Source organism: Rhipicephalus microplus, chromosome X (assembly GCF_043290135.1).
Source record: "Rhipicephalus microplus isolate Deutch F79 chromosome X, USDA_Rmic, whole genome shotgun sequence".
Classification (NCBI taxonomy): domain Eukaryota; kingdom Metazoa; phylum Arthropoda; class Arachnida; order Ixodida; family Ixodidae; genus Rhipicephalus; species Rhipicephalus microplus.
This window is the reverse complement of record NC_134710.1, coordinates 39110209-39131442: the sequence shown is the minus strand read 5'-3', so window position 1 is coordinate 39131442 and position 21234 is coordinate 39110209. Positions and strand designations below refer to the sequence as shown.

General features: G+C 44.8%; 1 protein-coding gene across 2 annotated transcripts in view; it reads right to left on the bottom strand.

Moving 5' to 3' along the window:
* The window catches only part of LOC119175830 (uncharacterized), a 74366-nt gene extending 53881 nt beyond the window's left edge, over positions 1-20485 (bottom strand). The window contains exon 1 of one of the 2 annotated variants that reach the window (XM_075881172.1): positions 20245-20485. The gene's annotated coding sequence lies outside the window, so the exon portion shown is untranslated. The remainder of the gene's footprint in view (positions 1-20244) is intronic. The other variant, XM_037426827.2, reaches the window with a different exon arrangement.
* Positions 20486-21234: the final 749 nt, after the last annotated feature.

Below are 21234 nucleotides of genomic sequence, written 5' to 3'. Positions count from 1 at the left end.
AACGAGGAGCAACAGGAAACCAGCGCTGTCCTTCGGGGTGAAATACAAAGCGGTAAAGGATTGAGTTTTCAGTCTTGAAGTTCCGCAGCTGTCGATGGGCGCGGGCGTTGGGAGGACGAGAGGAGCCTTGAAGGCGCTGCATTATAGAGCGACAGTAAGTGTCACTGCGTTGGTGGGATGCAAACGTCTCGTTGTCGAAGGTAGAAAGAAAATTGACAGCGGCGAGTGATTGAACTGACGGAGACACTTTGATGGGTTCACTCACAGTCGGTGACAGGCCAGGAGTGCCTGATGAGGATTGTAAAGGACAGCGGCTAAGGGCGTCGGCATCATTGTGTTTCTTGCCGGATTTGTAGATAACGTCAAACTCGTATTCTTGGAGACGAAGTATCCAGCGACCAAGACGTCCAGACAAATTCTTCAACGTCGACAACCAGCACAAAGCGTGGTGGTCAGTGACGACGGTAAAGTGGCGGCCGTGAACATACGGTCGAAACTTCTGGATGGCCCAGACAACGGCGAGACACTCCTGCTCGACGATGGTGTAGTTTTTCTCTGCTGCTGTGAGGGTGCGACTAGCGTATGCGATCACACATTCGTCATAACGCTCTGTTCGTTGCAACAGTACAGCGCCGAGTCCGTGTCCACTGCCATCAGTATGAAGGAGAGAGGGTGCGGCGTTATCGAAAAGACAAAGCACTGGCTCAAACGTGAGGGCACGTTTCAAGGTGTAAAAGCCATTTGGCATTCGTCCGACCATACGTATGATGCTCCGGAGGAAAGGAGTTGGTGAAGTGGCGCAGCAATGGTGGCGAAGTCTCGTATAAAGCGCCGGAAGTACGACGCAAGGCCCAGAAAGCTTCGGAGCTCGTTGACGCGTTGATGCACCGGGAAGTGAAGAACGGCGGTAATCTTGTCGGAATCAGGCCGGATTCCATCTTTGCTGACGAGATGTTCGAGTACTTTAATACTTTTGCTAGCAAAGTGGCACTTCTTGGTGTTGAGCTGAAGGCCAGCAGCTGCGAGACAAGTCAGAACTTCATCTAGGTGCTGCAAGTGCTGTTCGAATGTTGAAGAAAATATGGCGATGTCGTCAAGGTAACATAAGCATGTTTTTTACTTAAGGCCCCGCAATACAGTGTCTATCAGTCATTCAAACGTTGCTGGCGCATTGCAGAGGCCGAAAGGCATGACGTTACATTCGTAAAGTCCGTCGGGTGTGGCAAAGGCAGTTTTTCCTTGTCATCCTCGCGCATTGGAATTCACCAATAACCGGAGCGCAGGTCAAGGCTCGAAAAATATTCCGCTCCTTGTAAAGAATCTAAGGCATCATCAATGCGAGGCAAGGGATATACTTCTTTCCTGGTTACTTTGTTTAATGCGCGGTAGTCAACGCAGAATCGCACCGAACCGTCTTTTTTTCTTACGAGAACGACAGGGGACGACCAAGGGCTTGAGGAGGGGCGGATGATGTTTTGCTTGAGCATATCAGCAACGTGCTTGTCGATGATCTCGCGTTCGCTGGAAGAAACACGGTATGGTCGACGGCGGACAATAGAAGTTCCGTCGGTGTGTATGCGATGAGCCGCCGCAGAAGTCTGGCTTAGAGCAGTGGAATGTACGTCGAAAGAAAATTTATGCTTAGACAACTACGCCAGTAGTTCGTCTGCTTGCGGGGGAGTGAGATCTGTGCTGATGGCATTGACGAGAGCCGTAGAAGGTGGGGCATCTGTTGGTAATGAACGTGATTCCACCAGACTGGTATCCGAAGCCACTACAGAGATAGGTTGTGTGTCCACGTTGGAAACTACAACAGTGCCCTTGGTCAGCAGAATCGGATCATTGGTGATATTCAGTACTGCGAGAAATGCGGGGCCGTTGGAGAAGCGGACAAGACTCGATGAAAGTGCAATCCCTCTGGATAGACAACGGGCTGATGGATTGACTAGGACGTCACCGTGGTCAATGGAGTCAGACATAACCGTGATAACGTGCTCGTGGTTAGGTGGCAAAAGGAAGTCATTGGCTGTTCGTAGCCGGTCACGTGATGATTTCGGGGAAATATCATCCGTCTCTCGCATATGTATGAGTCGTTGTCGACAAGAGATGGAAGCAGCAGCATCAGAAAGAGAGTCCCATCCTAAAATAAGCATAAAAGCACAAGAAGCCAGCACAGCAAACTGAATATGATGCCGGATCCCATCAATGAAAACTCTAACGGTGCACTGTGCTGACGGCTGTATCTGCGAGTCATTTGCGCTACGTAAGAGAGTGCCAGTATAAGGTGCGGTAACCTTACGTAGACGAGTACACAAATCCGCATGAATAACAGAAATAGCAGCCCCGTGTCCACCAATGCCTGAAGTGGTACCCCTTCCACATACACTAATAACAAGTTGGCTGGGCCCTCTGGAGGTATTGGTGTTTGTTCGAGCGATGCAGCTTTTCCTCCAAAAACTGCACCAGCTAGTTTTCCGAGTGGTAGTCAGAAGTAGGTAAAGCTGGTCTCAGAGGAGATGTTGAGCGTCGCAGAGGTGAAGGGGACCGGCGGCGTCCGGGATAGCAGGGGCGAGGTGCGGCGAGTGGAGAAGTCGGAGAGAAGGAACGTGTCGTAGGGAGTCGCTGGTACTGGTTCGGGGATGGCTCCGAATCCCTTTCGTAAACATCGTAGCCACGGCGTTCGTCCTGTTGGCGCTTGCGGCAAAATCGTGAAATATGACCCCGAATGCCACAATAGTATCATATTGGGCGAGGCGAGCGCCAGGGGGCGTAGTGTGCCGGAGCTGTCACAGGCGCTGGTACTGGCGCTGGGACAGGCGAGTGTGGTGCAAATGCTGCTACGTTAGACTGCGCAGGAACAGGGTGCGCGTGCTGAACCAAGGCAGGTGGCATGGCAGCGACTTGCGCATACGTCATGGGTGGTGTTGGTGGCGCCGTAGTGTTCGATGGGAGAGCGCCAGCCATGGATGAGAGCTCTTCTTTGATGATGTCGCGCAGACCAGCAGATTGAGAGTGAAGCCGAGGGGCGGGTGCACATGGCGACCCTTGTGCTTGAAGTTCCTCGCAAATCAGAGTGCGAATCAGCGCGCGCAAATCTGTATCTGAGGAAGGCCGGCTGTCACTGGCGTCTGGGTAGTCTGGGTGCAATCGAATTGCTTGGAGTTCATCAAGATGGTGACATGTTGTGAGGACGTCCTCAACGGTGGTGGTGTTTTTAACAGCCAGAGCGTTAAACGCGACATGGCCTATCCCTTTGATGATGTGGCGAACACGATCAGCTTCTGTCATTGTCGAGTTCACGCGGTGGCAAAGGGCAAGGACGTCTTCAATGTACGAAGTGTACGTCTCCCCCGGATGTTGGGCACGCCCATCGAGCTTTCGTTTCGACACTTCGGAATGGATGTTCAGTTTCCCAAAAATCCTACGGACTTGTTGAGCAAAAGTAGGCCGATCCGGGAAGCTGCTCTCGTGGTTACCACGTCTTCGCGACTTCGGACAGGTAGAAGGCGACGTGACGAAGTTTTTGAGGCTCATCCCATTGGTTGTAAACACTGGTCATGTCGTATTATTTTAGTCATACCTCGACGTCGTCGCGTGGGAGACCACAGAAGATGGGTGGGTCGCGCCGCCGGGCGTAGACAATCCACGCAGGAATGGTTTGTTGGACAGGGATGCTGGATGTTCCGGGCAGCGGTTCTTGAGCCATGACTGCGGACGGGGGAAGCAAGCGGCGACCCGAACGAAGCTCCAGGGGAACGTGACGTCGGAGAGGACTTGGGGATCAAAGCAGCCTCCACCAGTCTGTAAGACAGTAGCAGCGTTGGAGTCTCGACGGCGTTTATTAGGCCGAATCGCCTGATCAACCCTTCGAACTAAGACGACGTTTTTCGTGACGATGAATATATACAGATGAAGAAGATGAAGGTCAAACGGTGTCAATAATGTGCTTACAGTATTATCAAAGAGCCATGCCAGTCTCGTAAGCACCATACGCTCTATTACCGTGCCGATGCAACTGAATTATGCAACAGGTCTGTAAGAAGAGAGCTCGGTAGGGCCCTTGCCTGGCTTTAATGTGGCCACAAAGCGGTTGCACTTCCTAGTTATCCGGTACTCTCACCTTGTCCCACGTAGCATTATAGAATGACAGAAGAAATTTTCATGCTTCTTGGCTTAGATTAAATAGAGCCCAATAAGAGATGTCAGCAGGTCTTGGTGTGGAGGGGCCTCAGGAGGCAGGGAGTGCAGCGTCGAGCTCGTGCAAAGTGAATGGCAAGTCGAGACGCTCCTCATAAGATGGTATTGAGGGATATTATGAAGGTGATCTCGTTGAGAAGGACATGCTTACGAGCAATCGGCAAAAACCTTTTACTTTTACTATGGAACTCTGTTCTTGCTTTAGGGTTACACTTCATATATGGAAAAACTGTAGCGCAAGTGTCGGAAGGCTTCGCATAGCCTGCCATATTCGTGATAGTGGTATCCTGGAATCCACAGAGCCACAAAACGTTCTCCACCATTGCCTGTCGAGCTCATCGAGGTGTCGGAGTACATGTCACAGTGGTTAGCGAAATGTAGACAGATTTCATGGTGATCTCGTCCTTCTGTATTTTCTTTCTGCGTGGCAATCGATTGCACGCATGTACTCGTACAGTGCTTCATTTCCTTTTTTTCTTACACAATAGATATGTGGAATAGTTTACCCAATGCGGTTGTGCAACCAACGACATCAGTAAATTTCGAAATCGCATTAGACAGTTTTTTTTGTAGTGATGCGTGCTAAATTTTGTTGTCAGCATTTATTCGTAGATTTTTACGTGTGTAGTCACTGTTGTTTGTTTCTTATTTTTCTGTTGTTGGTTATTCATCTCGTATTCGTATGTGCTTTTGAATTTTTCTTTTTTGTGTGGACGTTATGTACTTTGTGACACCCTACCTGTAATGACCCAAGAACGGGGATGACAGTATCAAATAAATAAAAAATAAAATAAATAATGCGATCAGGGTTTTGACACACTGACGAGCAAGGTATTTGCTATCAAGGCCGATGCTATAAAGCCTTTCATTTCTGAAATAAATTAAACGTTCCCACACTGGGCATTCACAGATGTTTAGAAGGCTTGCCAGGGGAGTAGAACAAAGTAATTTTTTTAGTTGTATATACACTGCGAGATGCTCACTTGTACGCGTTCGTACATATACACACCAAGAGGTCGTTTACAAGAGGTTTATTGTAACAAAACAAATGTCCAGACAGCTGCTGTATGATATTCCAAGAAAAATGTAGGAGATCCATTGTTATTGGTTATCATGCCCATATTCAGCACAATATCAGTCATGTCTTTGCTGCGAATGTTCATCGAAGCAGAGCCCCACATTGGATGGTATGTACTACTATAGCACATGATGGCTTGGACAAGCTTGGAACTCAGATGAGAGGTGAGAACAGACAACGTGGATTTTGGTGCAATGTGTCCAGCTGTGTAGATACCGAACGTAGCTGTACTTCATAGTAAGGCATATTTATTTATTTATTTATCAATCTGTTTCTTTTTAGATGGACCTTACATGATTTAGGCTTACAACTTCGCACTTGAAAGAGATAACGAGTTGTCAGCTGCAGATAACGCCTGTTCGAAATGCCCTAAATTTCCTTCGATTGCTAGTGACACTCTCGGTCTATATAACAATGATTCACGATTCAATATTGTCATGGTGTTGTGACGCTGACAAAGGTAAAGACGACTTGTCGAAACGAAAAGTGTTTATTCAAGACGATTGTCTTCTTTGGGGACCTTCGACGCAGCAATTTTTGCCTGTCTGTCTGTCTGTCTGTCTGTCTGTCTGTCTATACATTTGTATGTTTGTCCGTTCTTAACGGTACGCTAAATGGCACCAAAGTCACTAAACGATACTCCAAACGACCGACCCCATCCGCAGCGCCCACCAATTTTGCTCAAAGTTCAGCGTTCATACTTGTGCGATTGTCAATTAAAAAGCAATTATTGCGCATATCTGAGGCAGTGTAAAAACACTTCAATATTATGTATGTGTATTTTTTACTTAAAAAGGCATGCATAAATAATAATAAAGATCGTAGACTTTATAACGCTACGCTGGCCATGCAACGCTTGTATGAAACGGCAAGTGTTTCCAACGCTTTGCTAAGACGACACGATAGTGGCACCTACCCGTCGCCTTGCGTTTTTAATTTGCCGATCTTGCGGCCACGAAAAAAAGACAGATTACAGCAAGACACTGGCACACTGATAGCGGCGGGAAGAGCATTGGCCGTCGATCAACTGACAAGCAGCGAAGCGTGTCGGCATTTACACCCTTGCCAACGAATATTCTAGCGTCATCACTAGCGGTGACGTAGGTTCCATAATTGATGATATGTGGAGTTTAACATCTCAAAACCACCATATGATTATGAGAGACGCCGTAGTGGAGGGCTCCGGAAATTTTGACCACCTGGGGTTCTTTAACGTGCAGCCAAATCTGAGCACACGGGCCTAAAACATTTGATTGATTTGTGGGGTTTAACCTCCCAAAACCACCATATAATTATGAGAGACGCCGTAGTGGAGGGCTCCGGAAATTTCGACCACCTGGGGTTTTTTAACGTGCACCCAAATCTGAGAACACGGGCCTAAAACATTTCCGCCTCCATCGGAAATGCAGCCGCCGCAGCCGGGATTCGATCCCGCGACCTGCAGGTCAGCAGCCGAGTACCTTAGCCACTAGACCACCGCGGCGGGGCTAAGTTCCAGAATAAACTGTGACGTTCTCTCAGTGGGAGTAATTAAAAAAATGATCTACTAAAGCCTTAAAGCTTCTCGAACATCGTAGGTGCGGTTTGCGCTAAATGTAGTGTGACGGGGTGATAACAAAACTTGAGAAACAGAACCTGACACTGTCCCCCTCTGAAAAAGACATCGTCCCGATGCTTTATTAAAAGACGACGGTACAAAAATAGTGGAAAAAGTACAAGCAATAAACTACAATACAGCAATAACAGCAACAATAGAATACAGAGTTTCAGCTCGTTAATGCGTATAAAACGGCTTGAGGCGCGTGACATGAACGACTTCCGTTCGCGATCAGTGCCGTTGAGAGTTCGTAATTCCATCGGGGACTACCTCGTAGACGAGTGGGCCGATACGTCGTACTACCCTGTATGGTCCGAAGTACCGTCGCAGAAGTTTTTCACTGAGTCCACGTCGGCGTATCGGCATCCACACCCAAACACGTTCACTGGGCTGATATTTTAAGAAGCATCGTCGAAGGTTGTAACGGTGGCTATCCGTCGTCTGTTGGTTCTTGATGCGGAGGTGGGCGAGTTGTCGGGCCTCTTCGGCGCTCTGAAGGTACTTGCTCACATCGACGTTTTCTTCGTCTAAGATGTTGGGTAACATGGCATTGAGCGTCGTTGCCGGGGTGCTTCCGTAGACTCGTTTGTACGGTGTCATTTGCGTCGTTTCTTGAACGGTGGGGTTGTATACGAAGGTCACGTACGGAAGGATGGCATCCCACGTCTTGTGTTCGACGTCGACGTACATGGCCAGCATTTCGGCGATGGTCTTATTCAGATGGTCGGTGAGGCCATTGGTCTGTGGAGGATAGGCGGTGGTCCGGCGGTGACTTGTCTGGCTGTACCTCAGGACCGCCTGAGTTAGGTCCACCGTAAAGGCCGCAGCTCTGTCAGTAATGAGGACCTGTGGGGCTTCGGGACGCAGGACAATGCTTTCGATGACGAAATTTGCTACCTCCGTGACACTGCTTTTGGGAAGAGCCCTTATCTCGGCGTAGCGCGTGAAGTAGTCGGTAGCCACAACGATTCATTTGTTCTCGGAGTTTGATGTCGGGAATGACCCCAATAAGTCCATGCCGATTCGCTGGAACGGCCGGTGAGGTGGCTCGATGGGCTGGAGGAGTCCGGCTGACCTAGTCACTGGTGTCTTTCGTCGTTGGCAGTCCCAGCATGTCTTCACGTAATGAGTGACGTCGCGGAAAGGCATGGCCAATAATACTTCTCCTGTATTCGGGCAAGCGTATGGGAAACACCATGGTGTCCAGCCGTTGGGTCGTCGTGTAGAGCACCGAAAACTTCTGGACGTAACGCTGAAGGTACTATGACGAGGTAGTTGGCCCGAAGTGGCGAGAAGTTTTTCTTCAAGAGAATGCCATTCCGCAAGAAAAACAACTTAACTCCTCATTTGAATACTTTTGCAACAACGGCGGCCTTGCTCTCGAGGTATTCTTCAAGGCTCCTGAGTTCTGGGTCAGCTCGCTGTCGCTTGGCGAAGTCGTCGGCACTTGTGGTTCCTAGGAAGTAGTCATCGTCAGGGTCGTCCTTCGGTGGTGGTTCGATGGGGGCACGTGACAGGAAGTCGGCGTCAGAGTGTTTCCTTCTAGACTTGTAAGCCACGGTAATGTCGAATTCCTGAAGTCTCAGGCTCAACCGTGTGAGGCGTCCTGAAAGGTTTTTCAAGTTAGCTAGCCAGCACAAGGCGTGGTGGTCGTTCATAACTTTGAAAGGCCTGCTGTAAAGGTAGGGGTGGAACTTCGATGTAGCCCAGATGATTGAAAGGCACTCTTTTTCTGTTGAATAGTTGGCCTCAGCCTTTGATAGCGACCATCTTGCGTAACTGATGTCTCTTTCTAGTTCATTAGTCTTCTGCAAAATAACGGCGCCGAGTCCTACATTGTTTGCGTCGGTTTGTATTTCTGACTCAGTGAATTCGTCGAAAGGCGCTAGTACTGGAGGCGTCTGCAGATGTCGTTTCAGTTTCTGAATTGCTTCCTCTTGCGGAGTTCCCCACTTAAACTCCACGTCCATCCTGGTAAGGTTAGTGAGTGCCTCTGCAATGCGGGCGAAGTTTTCGATGAATCGCCGCTAATAGGTGCATAGGCCAAGAAAAATAGGCCTTTTTGTCGGTTGGCATTTGGAAGTTGGCAATGGAAGCTTTTTTGTGCGGGTAGGGGCAAATGCCGGACTTGCTGATCACCTGGCCCAGGAACAAGAGCTCCTCGTATGAAAATCGCATTTTTCTGCCTTCGGGGTGAGTCTGGAGTTCTTGATAGCTTGCGGTACAGCATCACGGCACCGGAGGTGTTCTTCGAAGTTTGAGGAAAACATCACAACGTCGTCCAGATACACAAGGCAAGTCTGCCACTTTAAGCAGGCCAGTACTGCACCCATAACACGTTGGAAAGTCGCAGGTGCCGAACAACAACAAAAGGGCATAACCTTGAACTCGAATATGCCATCCAGTGTAATGAAGACTGTTTTTCTCGATCTCTATTGTCGATTTCAATCTGCCAATTGCCGGTCTTGAGGTCCATCAAAAAAAATACCTCTCATTGTGAAGTCGATCCAGGGCGTCGTCTATCTTGGAAAGAAGATACAGGTCCTTCTTAGTGATCTTGTTTAGGCGGTGATCTTAGTGATCTTCTTAGTGATCTTGTTCAAGCACTTGTCTGTGTCTTCTCTGAGTGTGTGTATTTTTTGCGTTTGTCTCATCATGAAGTAATATATGGTTTTAGTTGTTACGTCACGTGAAAAAAATGACAACATATTGCTTTAAAACCAAATTTATCACCATACCCAGTTTGAACGTTGCATACGCTTAATTTATTGCCGCCTAAATTTTCTTTTTCTTCGACACATTTATGTGAACACAAAGATTTTTTTGAACAGAAATACCTGGATGAAATCACTCGCTCATTATTACCTTTCAGCTAAATTTTTTTTCAGCAGGATCGCTGATGGTCAAATTTTGGGCTGGGACGTTGCACTTCAAATGACCAAGAAATGAATGCCTTCATTTTCGCAATCCCAAATGCACGTTCTCTCCGGTTCGTTAGAGGAGGAGAGAGTAGAAGCTAAACGTACTCCTTCGAAAATATGACTTACCTACAATCACGTATTTTATTAAAGTCGCACGCAAAAACTGGAACAGAGCATAAGCACTACGTGTCCCCAATGTCGAGTGCCTCCAATTAGGTAGTGCCGTAGGGCTGACTCTACGGCTCTCTTCTGCAGTATCGAACACGAACGTGTACTTCCGTGTTCGACCCCAACAAGCCTTCTGAGAGAGCACGCAATTCATCCTAGGTGTCCCAGTGGACCACCAGCGGTAGCGCTGAGATACGAGAAGAAAAGACCTTGTGCACTTGTTGCCTTTTTTGTGAGCCTGAGCCCTTTATTAGGTTGAGAAGTGTATAGAGGATGATTGGCCAAACTGATGGTGTTCTGGTTTTTTTACGTAAACTATACTCTTTCTCCGCTGCGATGTGCACATATGCTCAAGTACAAACAAAAACGGTACAGTTCATTCCGCCTTTCTGCATGTTTCACAATACCTACTCGAGTCTGACGCTGCTTCGTAACTGGAATCATGTTGTCTGCATTCAGCAACACAATGTGCCATTTGGCGTTATGTCTCCTTTTTGTTAACCGATGTACATTAACTTCCGTTCCTTCTGTCGGTAATCATGAACTTCATTGCAATAAGCCTGATTGTATACTTTGACAGGCCAAAGACCTTTAGGGAGCACTTCAGATGTCTCGTCTCCTGCACCAGACAAGGTGTGTTTACCGAAGCAAATTTTCCCCAAAGAATCTTCTTAATTAGCTTGCGCCAAATACTGCCATACTGTGATTTTTTTTCTGTGTGGGAGACGCGCTTAACGTTTGCATCACGTCTAAAGTGTGCGGAAACAAAGAAAGTCAAATCACAAGAAACATGTTCTGAAAAAACAGTTCCTTGTTAAAGTGGGCTAAAAAAAAAGAGTGAGAGAAAATAGATGAAAGTTGCCTACCCGAACTTTAGTAAGGTGAGCCGATCGCGTACTTGTAGATATTATTGAGAAAGTGACTGACTAACGATAAGTGGTACTTATGTTTAAAAGTCTAACAAATTTAAATCTTTGATTTTTCGGAACGGACAATAAAAAATAATGATGGCGTCCCCGAAGGTGACCGACCAGCTACAAAATCTTTAGCAAAAAAAAAAAACAGATCTGACAAATGGGCATTTCAATTACAATACTTGAACATCACAAAAGTTGCGGCAAAATAAAAAAAGGCAGTTCGTGACCTCAGCAACTAGATGCAGTAGCGTATACGTCTAAGAAATCTTCATTCCTTTCGGTAAGCTGACGCCACTTGAAGCAGACTACTTATTTTATTGGGGCTTTCATTTACGGGGAACTGCGACGTTTCACAACCTCCACTCTACCAGACTATATGCCTGTCCATCGCTTATTTGTTATGCAGTGCGCATGGCAACGCAAGGTTCGAGTGGCAGGGATAATTAGTACGTATTTCAGCAAGCAGATGGTGTTAACGTACCTAATCATTGCAAAGGTCAAGTATTTGCGTAAGGTTTCGAAAGACTATTGACCTCTGTATCCCATGCATATTTATGCACTACTATAGGGAGTGGACATACGCAACAATTAGCAATTAAAAGGCCATTAGAACACTGAAGTGCCAGTGAACTAATCTAAGAAGAAGGTGCATAATTATACGAGTTTGGCATGCCTGTAAATAACTCACCACCTTTTATTTGCATCACGATGAACATAAATGAGAAAATGTTATAGTGCAGACATTAGGGGTCTTCAACTCGAGCCGCTCTGGGAGCGTTGTGCTTTCTTCGCAAAACGGGATTTCATAACAAATCATGACGGTTCGCAGTCAATAGTGATGTGCTGTTGAACATTTTGTACACATGACCCTGTAGTGTCATCACAGAGTTTTTTCTCGTCTTTTTATTTTACATCCCCTTTTCTCTTCCCAAATACAGGATAGTCAACCGGAGACTTTCTCTGAATAAAGCGGTGTCTTCCTTTATTTCTCTCTCTCTCATATGAAAGAACGTTTTGCAACTATGAGACCATATACAATCAATGCAAATACGTATCATTACAAACAGCTGCGTAATTTACAAAAATCACTCCCCCTCCATGCCTGCCTTATTTTTCCACCTGTGAGACGCTTCCTTTGTGTATTTTACTAAGTAACTGTTAATGCCATGTTGATAAGTGCTAAGTGCAAATGACTAGCAAATAATGAAGTGGAGTAGAATACTTGTTTGGCCGGTAACTTAGTGGCACAACACAGCTCTAGACATCTAGAACACGAATGGGCCGATGCAAGAGTGTTTGTATACCTCATGCTTATTCAATCTCTCACTTCTGCGCAGAACATCTGCACGTATGTAATAAAGTCGCTAAATGCAAAACAACACAAGCCCGGAAATATTTTTGCAGAACATTTCTCTAACAGCGACTACTTTTTGGCCACTAATGCTGAGTATTTTTTCTCCATTCCATTCAGTCAATAGCCAATGAGGCTTCACTTTGCGAGGCTGCGTAATCATCTATATGATGAATGCAGTAGCGCTAAATTTCACGTTATTTTGACTACTTGATGTTGCTTAATGCGCAACTAAATCCAAGTATACAAGTGTTCCTTGTTTTGCATTTCTCTCTAATACAAATTCAGCGTCCGCAGCTGTTTGGTAAACAAGCAACGCCGAGCTTCACAACGCATATTTATGCTCGTACCACCTCATGTCCGCCATTTAATATTGCATTTAAAACGGGACCATTTGCTGGAAAAAAAGAGTCATTCTGAAGTCGGCAGCTTGAGCAAAAACGTGAATGAGGGCCTTGATGAAAAGGGCAGTGGTGGCGAAGCGGTGTTTAATAGAAAATAAATGAACAAGCAACATTCGTTATAAATATTATTTATTCGCTGTTTTTACATACTTTTTGATCAAAAACTATTACCATAGGTTTTTTGACGCTGATTTTGAAAAGGCATTAGAACATACGCAGTTGCCTTTAGTATGTCTGTCTGTTTGTTGCAAACAACTATTGCCCGTGCTGTGATAAAGCTTTGTTTGTGTGTTATAGCTATTATTTACTTTGTGAGCTTTAACTGTTTCAATTTTGTTTCAACATTTTAGTTTTGCTTGAACCTATCAGGCCTGCAGTAGTTTAAAATAACTGAATAAATTAGTAAATTTGTCAATGGTTTGGTTTTGACTCTGGGTCTCTATACAAACGAAACCCAGTGTTGTAATCAAAGCTCCACCAGTTGATGGTATGCCGGGCGGAATAGGACACTTTTTTAGAATGTCCCGCGTGCAAGAAAGTTCTCGTAGGTGTTTTATAGCGACGTTTTTAAAGGCGTTTTAGAAATTATAGCGTATTCTGTAATGACAATTAGCGCTTGCGAACAGTAATTATTGCCAATTCAGCACTGGGTAGAACTTTACGATTCTTTGCATGGTTTGAACTAGTTTACTGTTCATTCTAAGAATTTTCGCCTGTGAATTTTTCGGTACATCAAAGACCAAAGTAAAAAAATCATCACACACAAAAGTACAATAATAATCAGTATTTTCTTCACGGCCACACATGAAAACTAATAGCAGCTTTTCAAATATTTTTTCAAAGACAAAATAAATAATCTGTAATTAGGTTTAGTATTTCAACTCTATACTTATGAAAAGACCTCGTCAAGGTGATCTAGTGGCTAAGGTTCTCGGTTGCTGACCCACAGGTCGCGGCATCAAATCCCGTCTGTCGTGGCTGCATTTTCGATGGAGGCGAAAGTGGTGCAGGCCCGTGTGCTCAGATTTCGGTGCACGTTAAAGAACCCCAGGTAGTCGAAATTTTCGGTGCCTTTCACTACGGCGTCTATCATAATCTTTTGATAATTTTGGAATGTGAAACTTCACATATCAATCAATTATTATACTTATGAAAAGAAAAAAAAGTAGCCATCTGTTTTGTAGCAAGAGTTATCTACGGGTATTTAACGAAAATAAAATGCTTCTAAGCTGACCAAAATTTATTGTTACTTATTGCACTTGATGAATGTCAATTTTTTTATGAATGTTTATGCACATTGCGTGATGCAGAATTGATGTGACAAATTCAGCTCTCTAATTAGAGAGCTGTCGCTGAGTAAGCACAGTAATACATGATCGGAGAATATTGAGGCTTTATCCGTGCTACTTCATTGTATTCTATGATTCTGCAGTACAGATTCAAGCAACAAACGCTGTATTTTAACAGAACCTGAAGCAATGCGCACGATAAAGTTCTTACTATAAAAGTGTTGGTAATAAAGGTGCCGCTACTCGCGAGGTTGCACATTTTACAGATTAGGCAATCGGACAATAGTGGAACACCAATCAGGAATCAAGTAATTTGAAAATTCAGCCGTTATGGGTGTTGGTGTATGTGCTATGTCTTGCCACCACCACAACATTCATTTTTATTGCTTTACGGGTCAGTAGATTTCCTGGATATTTTTTCAAATGCCTGCTACTCTCGTCAAGCAGCCCTTCCCAGTGATGACGATTACTTGCGTAATTGGTCGCGTCCTATGGCAGGGAGATGCTTTTTACTGTTGCGAAATCAAGGGCTTCTCGTGCCTTTGTGAATCTCCAACTAACTGTGTACCTATATGAAGAGGTTCACAACCATTGAACGCGCCCACTTCACCAATATCCATTAGATCCGCGTCCTTGCATGCTGGCTGATAATAGGATGAGTGACAGCGCTAGCATATATGCTTGGGTGTGAGAGGTGCAATACGTAACAGTGCGAGTCTTCCAATAACGGCAAACTTTAAATACCAGAAAGAATATGTGCCTTGGGTTTGGGAAAACAGGTTTCATGATTCATTGGTTTGTGTTGACACTTGCTGATAAATTCAGTTGGCCGCCAAACAATATGTCATGACTGCCCGCTAGTTAAGAGGTGTTCACTCGTACAAAAAGACAAAGCGTGTGGCCTAAATAGAGGAACGTTTGGTAGGTAAATCCTACGCTCCTGAAAGTTTGCTGTTCTCTTTACTGTACAAGTGTATGAGAATGAATCCACAAGATGTCCTAAAAAGTATATGGAGCTAATCAAATTTACTTCGTTAGCCGTATCAAAATTAAGTCATAACATTACACATAGTCCTAAGCATGGTTTCCATTAGGTTTGGCGCTCTAGTCAGTACACAGTTTCGCGTCGCCAACCTGCCATAGTGTATAAGAGGTTGCACTGATGCACGATATTTAAGAGTACATCTGAAAGTATGCGGGTGGTAGGTACAGTCACTCGTATCTGAAAGGTAGAAATAAATTTTGAAAAATTCTGTTATTACATAAAACTTGCAGTTTATTGGCATTTTCTGCTATCTTTCACTACAACGTTTCTGGCAGAAATACGTCATTGGTTAGTTGATTATGTCTAAATGTTAGTGAAAAGCCTCTCAAACTATTTATACAATGCCAAATCACCCGTTGAAATGCGCACTTTTCTGATAGGTGTCCGTCAAATAAAGGAAAAAAAATTGCAAGTTTTGACTGCACAAACACCATTTGAGGTGTAAAAGCAATATTGCTTGCACTCTTTAATGTTCTCTGTTTTGCCAAAGCACTAAGTAAGAAGAGGACCTCATAGAAGCATTTTAACACTACATTTGCAGGCAATAACGTCGGTGCCTTAAGACCGCAGTAAAGCACCACGATAATGATTTATAGGCCCGTGTGCCCAGATATGAGTGCACGTTAAAGAACCCCAGGGGGTCAAAATTTCCGGAGCCCTCCAGTACGTCATCTCTCATAATCATATTGGTTTTGGGGCGTTAAACCCCACATAATAATAAATAAATAAACAAATCTATCTTTCAATGATAATGATTTATCAAACTGTTATTCACGGGTGATCCACCTTGAGAAATCTCGTATGAAGAAATTCTCCAAGCGTAGTCCAAAATAATGAAGTTTCGCGAAGATTTCCGTTAGACGCAACCTAAAAGATAAATTTCAAATCGCACTAGTCCGTAACAAAGGTTCAAAATGTGCTCAATTGTACTTATCTGTTTCATTCTCCACGTTTCCTACACGCAAGCCATACATGGCATTTGCCACGAACACGTGGTAGCACACAGGTGTTCGCCTACTGAACTTCGTTCACCCGGTTTCAACAAAACACCAGACTACACAATTTCCCCATCGGCTTATTTTGAGAACTCTTTCCGCAGTTTCACTGTCAACATCCAAACGCTCCGGTGTAAGAAAATTCTGAAAAAGGTTGACTCGGTATACACGCTGGTTTCGACATACCTTAGATGCGAAACCCCGGCAGGCTTAGTAAGTGCACAGCACCTTCGCGATAAAACGAAGCAACATGGAATAAACTAAATAATTTGTAGAATAAACGCTTGGCGCGAACAAAAAAGTATTATTTGAACTGATTGATATGTGGAATTTAACGTCGAAAAAGCACCATATGATCATAAAAGACGCCGTAGTGGAGGGCTCCGGAAATCTCGACCACCTGGGGTTCTTTAACGTGCACCCAAATTTTAGCACACGGGCCTACAACATTTCCGCCTCCATCTGAAATGCAGCCGCCAACGCCGAGATTACATCCCACGACCTGCGGGTCAGCAGCCGAACACCTTAGCCACAAGACCAACATGATGGGGCTAATCATTTCAACTGATAGATGTCGGCATTTATATATGGCCTATAGTTATTGTTTTTTTAGTTTATTGCAAAACCATAGCATTTCTACGAAACACACAAAAGCAGCAGTGCTTGGAAGAAAAAGCGAGTGTCCATCTCCTACAATCATTTGATAAAATAGATGGGAAAAATTTCACGCCAAGCACATCGCGTTTCGGTGCCAAGTATAATTTATGACGTTATTATATACACAGTCAATTTTATGCTCTTTATGCATTACAGCAAAAGTATTTTTAGATTGTATTGGTACTCTTGGTGTTGAGATAAAACCGCACACTCAAGGTAATTCAAGCTTATTGTGCTGAAAAAAAGAGCGAGAGTTGAAGTAATGTGAAAATTCGAATGAATAACCTCTTGTGAATATCCGTATATATTCTGGAGTAGAGGGGCAAAACGAAAGGAAATATAAAAAAAACAGAGTCAATCAGAGAGTCATGAGACTCTACATCAAGCAGAGTACCGGTGTGAAATGAAAAGTATTCTGCTGAACGGCAGGTGTTTCCACGTGGCAGCTGTTTGAAACGAGCACACCGCCTTTTGTTTGAGCTGTCGGCGAAGCTGCTATTCGAATAACGCTCGCTTATTTGCAAAATAACGGTTATTTGTGAATAGTAGCATTGCTCGAAAGCCGCTTTGTATTTCGGTCAGTCATAGCGCCATTGTTAAAGTAACAAAAGCAATGTCCAGCCACTGTTGCGCGATTCTGATTGCCGATTACCACTTAATTAATCGGGAGAAACATTTTCAACAGGAGTTTGAACAGCACAACTTTTGAAAAATACAATAATGTAGCTCTTTTTTATTTAGGCAGTGTGCAAACTTATGCTAAGTGTACCGACAAAACATGGCTGTAAGAAAGTCGTGTGCCGTATCTACCTCAGTACAAGAACGGTTCTCAAGCCCAGACTGCCTGTGAGAATGGAATATGAATATTACGCATTATTATGCTGGTTGCTGCTTTTGTCAACGTGACGACCTCGTGACAACATTCATAACCCTTTTCGGGGTTTTCTGCGCAAAAACCACGATGTGATTTTGATGCACGCCGTAGAATGGAACTCAAGATTAACTGTGACGACGCGGGATTCTTTTTTAGCACGTATATCTAAGTACACTGGCGGCTTTGCAATTTGCTCTCATCTAAATGCGGCCAGTGCTGCTGGGAATTGAACCCGCGTCTTTGAGCGTAGCAGCGGGACATTTTACTTGCCTCCTGCTCTGCCACCTGAAACGCTTAATGTGGCTTTCGTATTGCTCGAGAGCATATACATGTATCATAAATTCACAAACGCCCTCCACAGACATACCCCCGTATTCAGAAACGCTCCTCGACTCGAATTCCGTCCTTCACTTGACTGAGTTGAGCACTGCGCCACTGCTCGACTAAAATTGGCGCTGTGCTTCTCGAAAATTGCTGCAGGATATTGCCGATACGCAGTGACTTGGGCTTCATAGAGACGGCGCTCCCATCGACTTTTTCAAGTCATAGTCAAGCATTGAGTGAAGGAACGTTCTGGAATATGGCGGATAGCTTATATAGGGGGCATTCTCGTGACGTCATCACGCGCAATTTTGATGTAAAATTCATAGCTTCCAGCTCTGCTGAAAACAGGCAGATTAAAATAAGAAAGCGTGCCTTTCTCTGTGCATTCTGTACTACGAAATGGCTGCCGAATTGACGTCAGTGCATACTCTCTGTATGTATGCGTCCTAAATAACTGCTGATTGATTCATATGTGGGGTTTAACCTCCCAAAACCACCATATAATTATGAGAGACGCCGTTGTGGAGGGCTCCGGAAAATTCGACCACCTGGGGTTCTTTAACGTGCACCCAAATCTGAGCACATGTACCTACAGCATTTACGCCTCTATCGGAAATGCAGCCGCCGCAGCCGGGATTTGAACCCGCGACCTGCTGGTCAGCAGCCGAGTACCTTAGCCACTAGACCACCGCGGCGGGGCCTAAATAACTGCTTACGTATATTAAAAAAAGCTGCTGTTAAAAAAAGCGAGAGTATGGTTTATGCCATATCGGGTGAATGGTAAGGTATCACAGAATGTTGCAGTAATAACCACTCAACGCGAAAAGAGAAAAAAATTTCGGGCTGCGTGTATGGAGCAATTTTTCGTTGCACTCTGGTCTGTTTGTTTCCTCTCATCGATATACCACAAACAGCAAGTCGCTCGTAGGGATGACCTATGAGAAGTGGAACTACAAAAAAAAAATTGACGTAATATAGTAGGACTGAGCCCGGTGCGTGACCCAGTAGCGTTCTGCAGGACAAAAATAACGTTACTTTCCTTCCTTTCTTAGTAGCAATGTCCAAACGACTATACGCAATCCTAAACTAGATAAGCGAAAGACCTTGCTAAAACTAAGCCGGACATACTTAAAATGACAAAAGTGGAATATGCTACGTCATAACGCTTTGACTTCCCTGCAAGCGGTAGCGCAGACATCGAAGCAACGAAAATTACTCCTGTTAATGCTTAAAGGCTACACTAGATTCAAAACAAACAGACAAACAAAAAAATTAGGGGACCCTCAAGCTTCGCCCTTAGGAGTTCAACGTGATAGCGACATCTTGTTCCTAGTGCGTACTAGGAACAAGATGTCGCTATGTGCATAAAACTTTGTGCATAAAACTTTTTCGAATGTTCTATGCCCCCACTACGTGGCTTTAAGAAAATAGGCGCAGTAGCGTGCGTGCCTTTTGTAGTGGGGTACTAGCTTTCAACCACGAATTCATTGTGATAATCACATATTCTGACGCCCGTTGGCAATGGATGTTTTTACCATGCCTTATCACTGCTATATTTCATGTTTCATTGTGAAGCATGCATACCGGACGCGTGCGTTTGTGAAGCATGAAAGCCACTTTCACGGCAGCAGATGCTTGGCCGTGTGGTACAACATCCGCTTGCCACGCAACAACACGCAAACAAACCGGGGTCGATCCCCACTCTGCTCCAGGATTTCGCATCATTTTACTTATCTTATTTGCATCTTTCTCGATTATTCAATCACACAGGGGATGATGAATTTTCGCTCACAACCAATGACGCCGATACTAACGCCGACGCCGGAATTTCTGTGAAAACGAACTCTTTGATGAAACAATGATCCCATCCAGCGAAGCGCGAGCATAATGGGGAACCCGAAGAGCAGAATCTTATATATGTAGCATTTTATCTAGGCACCCGCAGATGAATCTCCGAAGGCTTTATCCGCGAACAACTTCTCAAAACAAAAAAAAACAAGCAAAAAGCACGCAGATGTGGACCACCAACATGCCCAAAAGATGATGATAACTTGGGCGAGTTGGTGCTCTATACTGAACATTACGTTTGAAGGCGTCAAAAACAAACAAAAGTGACACACTCGAGAAGGATATCTACACCCCCGCCTTTAGTCAGTGAGCTTATATAGTTAAGCAATGACAAATGGTTGAATATTTATCCTCAAGTTGGAGCGAGTTTAAGTTAAGCAGCAGCATAGCCCCACTTTAAAAGTTGCACGAAGTTATATAACAGGAGTGTTTGCACCTATTCCCGAGAAATAAAGTTTCCGAGGTAAACATTTAACAAAAAAAGCACTTCCGCTTCGATGTTTTCGTTCCTGCAAGCCCGTATCAATTTTTTTAACGTTCCAGGTATTCATAGACGGACTCCCATTTTCCCTTTCATACCTTCAGATGTATGCGTGTTAGTCTTGTTGAGTGCCGGGTGCTGCTGGTATATTCTGCTCCCTAATGAAACCGACGAAAGCGGAGAAGTGTACGAACCCAAGGGACCACAGGACCTTCCCCAGATGTATTCCACGACTCGGCCCGCGCTAACTTTTCCACGTGTTGTCGAGCGCAGAAATGCGCCGATTCGCCGCGCGCCTGTCGCGGCTGCTGGGTGAGGTTCGTCGTTCCCGAACAGCTGTTGTTGTTAATGTCGGCTGAGTTTGGCGCGTGTCTGGGTGTGCTGCATGAGTGAAATAACTCTCTAGGCGGCTCTTGTCTCTCGCGTATATGTACACACACGAACGCACCAGTACCAGACACGATGAGGGAATCGTGGATAAGCTGCTATCACGACGAACTTAAACGTCATTGCTGGTCCCGAAACGACCAGACAAAAGAATCTCTGCCTTGCGCAGCGTCGACGCACGTGCATCCGCATTAAGTGACGTGCACTCAAAGGCCATTTGGCTTCCGTCATGCGGTTACACATGTGTCCGCCGCACAGGTTTAGTTCGCGCCAACTGTGCCGCGGTCAAGGATCGTAACACGTACTCCGCTTAGAAGAAGAATGCATATTTCGCGCGTGAGCGTGATACCCCGTCCTGTTTCATTTGTACTTGATAGCGCCTACAGAACACGTACCATTTATTTCAGAGCATTAAACGAGTACTGAACAACGACTTCGGATGACCAAAGGGAAGTGCTTTAGTAATGGTACTCAGGTGGTACTAGTACATTAAAAAAACGCCTACTGATATATTTTTTTTATTTTTATTTAGAACATACTGCAGACCACGACGTGGTCCTTGCAGGACGGGCATACATAATTGTACACAAAACTAAAGCATACATATGTATATACATACACAAATAAACATACAAATCTATATCCATATACATACACATACTCTATATATACACACATATATATACACAATATACACACAT